This window comes from Phasianus colchicus, chromosome 5 (genome assembly GCF_987193195.1).
Source record: "Phasianus colchicus chromosome 5, bPhaCol1.hap1.1, whole genome shotgun sequence".
In the NCBI taxonomy this organism is placed as follows: domain Eukaryota; kingdom Metazoa; phylum Chordata; class Aves; order Galliformes; family Phasianidae; genus Phasianus; species Phasianus colchicus.
This window is the reverse complement of record NC_143440.1, coordinates 57,475,125-57,480,769: the sequence shown is the minus strand read 5'-3', so window position 1 is coordinate 57,480,769 and position 5,645 is coordinate 57,475,125. Positions and strand designations below refer to the sequence as shown.

General features: G+C 44.9%; 1 long non-coding RNA gene across 2 annotated transcripts; it reads left to right on the top strand.

Annotated features, from left to right (window-relative positions):
- Positions 1 to 249: 249 nt before the first annotated feature.
- On the top strand, positions 250 to 4,520 carry LOC149917959 (uncharacterized). Of its 2 annotated transcripts, none has more exons than XR_016467382.1 (3): positions 250 to 485; positions 644 to 708; positions 3,509 to 4,520. It is a non-coding gene; the product is annotated as an uncharacterized LOC149917959 (long non-coding RNA). The 2 variants fall into 2 exon arrangements; XR_016467381.1 differs by lacking the exon at positions 3,509 to 4,520 and adding an exon at positions 2,986 to 3,161.
- The last annotated feature ends 1,125 nt before the right edge of the window (positions 4,521 to 5,645 follow it).

The window sequence follows — 5,645 nt, the reverse complement described above, 5'->3', positions numbered from 1 at the left end:
TTCATTGGCTCTCTCCTAACGGACGGTTGATGGGCAGAACCTAACTCGCGGAATGAGCTGTTTATTGGTTAGCGTCATCGCCGCGCTTGATGCTCATTGGCTGCGCTGAACATTGCCCCACCCCGCGCTTGCCGCTCATTGGCTGGAGAGCTGCGCGGGGTGGGGACCTCTGGGAGTGGAGGCGCTCTAAGATGGCGGCGGCCTGAGGCGTTGTGGGGTTTTTATTGTCGTCTCAGCGGTCTGGGGGGGGGGGGGGGGGGTGGTCTGTATCCTCAGGACCTCGCTTAGGTTTTTCGAGGAGCTATGCCAAGCTCTTGCTGCCAGCATACGCCTGTCTGCCGTGCTTGCCACCACAGGGAGCCGGTTTGGGGGCGTTGTTCCGGTTGTGTGTTGTGACAGAAAAGCACTGATGTTCTCAGAGGGTGCTGTGGGCGAGAAGGAGGTGACATTGGAGCATTGCCACCATAGCATGAGGAATTTCTGAGGTAACTTTGTCCTGTAAGGGCATGAATAAAGTGTTGTCTGAGACTTATGAACGCACTATAGGATTTTTCAGCTATGTCAAGGATAACCTTGCTTTTCTGAGAAACTTAATATATTCCTTACCTTTATGTATCCTTCATATTCGTTCTCTCATTTGTAGGAGTATAAATCAAGGAACAGTGTCCTGGCTTCCTGTGGCTGTGTTTGGTGCCACTCACGTGCAAGGTGATTTGTTCTGCTTTTGTTTATCACAGTAGAAATGCAGAAATGTTGATGAGGAAATCAGCCACTTGGTGGCACTGCAAAAATGTAGACACTGTACGAGTATGGCCAGACAGGGAACTGCTGAGTGCACTGGTCAGCAACAGCCATATCTTGCAAGCAGCATCTCCTAATGGCACTATGGTAAAACATCAGTAAATTTTTATTTAAACACGGTTACAGTGAATGGAGACAGCAAGAAGTGGGTTAAAGGCTGCCCAGTCTGAGTGCAGAGCTGCTTCCTGCAGCAGTGATCTCTTTTGCACCATTTGGCTTTTTGCATCACTGAATACAGCTGGTGGAGAAATGCCACCACACGTTTCCTTGTGTGGGCTGCCCAGGGATACAGCAAAGATTTGGAAACTTTGAAAATCCTGACCATAAAATTCTTCATTTACTGTAAAATAATAATAAATAGTTTGGAGTTTATTGATGCTCTCAGGTACCACAGTGGTCTAAAAAAGATAGCTACAGGAGTTTGTATTTGTAGACTCTGCTCATGGAGTCCAATGTAGTCCTGACTCTTTGCTGCATTTTGTTACTGCCATTTTCCTCCTGGATCAGTGGAATTTGAGAGCATTCAAGAATTCTACCCTATGATATCAGAATAAAGAACAGTGATTTGAATCATGCTGAGTCACTGGCTTTCAGAAAAGGAAAAAAAAAAAGTTTTCCAACCAAAAATCATTTTTTCTTATTTCATACTGGGAGAGCATCTAGACCAGAGCTGTTGCTCAGTTAATTTCTTCTTGAGTGTCTGTAAGTACTGAGTTTAGGCAGTGTGGCTGTACTACAGCCTGGGCTTTAACCTCACCAGCTCAAGTAACATCAGTGATAGCCTAGCAGGGCACACTCCATGCAAACTGGTAATGTGAGAACGTAACTTAGGTCCTTGGCAAGCTCAGGCTGTGCCTGCAGCTTCACTGGTTGTTACCTGAGCTGCCTAGGCTTCAGCCAGAATGAGTTTCCTTAACGCACTGCAATTACACTTTCCACTAACGATATCTAGGACACTGCAGTGGTCTTTTTGTATTTGAATAATGCCACTATTTTAAAGTATTTCAATGTCACTTTAAGATAAAGCATGGTAATTTTTTTTTTCCAGCCAAATTCCTGATTGCTACTGATTTTACTGTGTTAAGAGGAATAAACATATTACCATTTAATAGAGATAAAGAAGCAATATGAATACATAAACTCATTATCTTGTACAGATATTATACGTGTCTGAAAGATTAAATGTGTCATTCTGATGCAGTCCTGATGATTTTGTGATAATATGCTTGCGTTTAAGTCACTGAAGCTTTGAGAACCAATTAGAATTTCCCTGTTTCTTGACAATATGAGTGTTGTTATCAGATACATTTTGTACCAAAGAAATCATTTTGTGGAAATCTCCTACCATTCTCTTCCTACTCTACTTTTCATTCTTTCATGTGAGATACTGTGTTTTGTGAGGGTAATTCTTCCTACCTTTGCATAAATGCCCGTTAGTGAAGAGCAATACATAGAGAAACCTATCCTTAAATATAGACTAGAAATAATTACAATTTCTGAATATATTTTTGGCAAAAGCTCAGGCAAATGGAGTTACAAAGCTGTAGTCCACAGCATCACGTAGCTGCTGCTCTCCTGCTGTCAAAGGAAGAAGGCCTCCACAAGGAGTACAAGTAGCACAGCAGTGACAGTGACCCACAAACTCCCTGATGTGTCAGCCTATAGCCTGGGAGGGGGGCATGTATACAGTCCTACCTTGGGCCAAGAAGGAGATTTATATTGGGATTCCCACAAGGACAAGGAGAGCTTCCCTTTTTTTAGGTGTTTTCTCTACTGCCTCAACTATATGCAACAAACCACATCAAGCACAGTTCCTGCAGCACGCAGTGTTAAAAATAAAATGGTAACCTCGCTCCATTGGACGAGCCCTCTTTGTAATGTTTCCTGCAGCCAGGTCTCTGCAAGGAAGGTGGGAGTTTCCACTCACCCTTGGGAGCTCTCACACTTACTGGGTTATAAATAGCAAGGCGAGGTACCTGACTCGAGGTGTTAAGTTGCACTCTGGCAGCCTGATACCTAGCAGTCAGATGTTGTAGCACATTTATAAGCTCCCAGCTTTCACAGCATCGAGTCTAAAATGCAAACTAGCAATCTTAAAATGTGAGGTGTGGTTGAAAACAAGGTCTGGGTAGTTTTTATCTCTGCATATCTTTACATCCTCTGTTATTTACGTTGTGTTTACAGTGAATATTCCCTGCTGTTACAGTTTCCAGTCAAAAGCTGTTCTCACTCAGCACTACAGGTGGAAGCATCCTGCAGCTGGTCTCATGCTCCGAGGCCAAAAGCCATATTAAAACCATTTTCTTAAGGAAATTACATTCACTTCCAAATAGATTCAGGCTTTCTTCCTTTTTTTTTTTTTTTTTTCCCCACAATGAAGATGGGAGCAGGAATTAACCCAAGAACAAATGCAGGATCAGCCCTAAGCCACTGCTGAGCGGGGAGCACACTTGCAGTTCTTTCCAGGCACTGTTTGGAGTGAGGTTACTGTGGGTGAACTGTACAGCTATCCCCTTTAGCAAAAGCAGATGAAGAAACTGCTTAGTGCAGTGGTATTAGTTGATGTTTCAGCAGCATTAGGTAGGTTTCTAATTGAGCTAGGTCAGGACCACTATGTTTTCATTTGAAAAGAGCATCCTCCCCCCAAGCATTGACAAGACACCAGTCGTTTTTTATTCTGGGTTAAAACCTGTGGTTTATTTCTCAGCATGTGACTCCACCATCCAGGAGCAGAATGTCTTATTTAGAAGCTGGGTGCAACTGATGGAGTGAAGTGTTTCACCACTAAAACAACAGCAAAGGAGATAAGGAACAGCTGGGTTTAGAGTGGAAAAGCTTTGCAGAATATGACTGCTAATTAAGATGGAAACTATAAATAAAGAGCTATAGTGACCTGGTTAATCCTGTGTACTCTGAGAGAGTTAAACTTCTCCAGGTCTCTGATAAGATAGGACTGGTTTTCTTTATCTGTTGTTTTTCCAGTGTTCAAGGCTACTGAAATGCAAAAGTGCCAGATGGCCATGTAAGCTAAACAACATGCAAAATCTGTCTTATATTATCACTAAATGCCCTGGGTGGGGGAGAGATGATGGAAGGAGAAACCTTATTTAATCGTTACAAGTCACTTAGCAGCAAATGGCATTTGCTGTCTTTTATCAACTTACAACAAAAGATTGGGTCTGTACAGTCATGGGGACTATTATGACAGTTTTCATTCCCCTTTAAGACATCTGGTGGTATCTTCTTGTGTCTGTCACTGAAATGTTGTGCTGAGCTAGTACAAAGGCTAGGGGAAAGAAATCACTGTGATCTTATACCAGAATACCTACTATGAAGCTACTGTGTCACCAGCAGCAAAACCCCATTGTTCTTCTGACACTTTGTTATGATCCAGTGGAGAAAGTACTAGAGAGGTGAAGAGCTGCAGGTTCTGTTTTCAGTCCTCTCACCAATGTGGTGTTTGACCTTGAGCACATTTTACCAGCATTTTCCTTCTTTTTCTCTCTCCAGCTTTGTGAACAGTGTCTGTGTAGCCAAGAGCCCCCAGAGGCTTTGGGAGATTCACCTCAGCCATCTGAGATGCCACGTTAATGCGATCCTGTGCCTTGGCTGATTAGTTCTGCTGCTCTGTAGGACTCTTGAGGCACGGTGCTGCACTGACGCAGTACACTGCTCTTAGCTTGACAATGGTCTCAGGGATCTTTTTGCAGTATTGCATTGCGCAGGAGAAGTAGTCTCTCCATTGCAGCCTTCCTGCAGGCTGCAGGAATCAGCCCTTTTTGGTTTGCTTACAGATAGCCCCTGTCCTGATCTCACCGTGATCATCTGTGGTCCCCTGCAGGGACCTGCATCGCTCCCTGCTTCTCTCTAAGTAGCCATGAACTGCTGAAATCTTTTGAGGAGGGGGGAGGCTCCTCACAGGGTACACTGAGTCTCACACTACCATCTGGTGACACTACTTAATTCCCCTTCTCCCAATGCATTCCCTTTGCATTTCACTCTTGTTCTCAGTGCCTTTGGTTGAGAGGATTTCTCTGGTTGCCATCCCTTTCGCCCAGCATGCTGAGGTTTCCCTGTGTAAGACAGCACAGCAGCAATGCCTGGGGTGATGCTGGTGTGACCAACTGCGGCCCACGGCCTGCAATGCCTGTGGATATATCCACAGCAGAAAAAACAGCTCGTGTTTTTGTCAGCTGAGGGTAGCAACCACACGAACAATGACAGAATGTATTTAGTTATTGTGCTCAGGAGGAAACAGTGGAGCAAACCAGCTGAAATGGCTGGCACTGCACTGATGATGGTCCTAACATCCTCCATGGCCAGGACACCTCCTCAGGCACTAACCCCCTTCTGGGAGGAGTTAGGTAGTTTTTAAAGGCAGATTAATTATTTTGGCTGCTTGTGGAGGACTGTTTCGTTTTTAACTTATTGATGCATTCAATCTGCTCATCAGCTGTCAGTGCCATGGATCACGGTGGAAGTTTGACACAGCTGCACAGGGAGTGGTGGGGTCACCATCCTTGGAGGTGTTAAGAACAGTGGAGATGCGGCATTCAATGGGGGACATGGTCAGTGGATGTGGTGGGGGTGGGTTGTACTTGGGATCTCTGAGGTCTGTTCCAATTCTGTGATTATAAGCTGAAATCCCATTGCTTTCAGTGTCACATCATGTTGGTCACTCAACCCCACAGCACCCAGCACACTGGCAGGAAGGCAAAAGCCTCAAGACATCGGGGTGAACAAGTGGCCCCAAACTCCGGGGTCTGTCTTCAGACATCCCAGGCCTGGAACCTATGGGCACCGCTGGGGAAAGACCTGCCAGGATCCTTCATGACACACGTGTC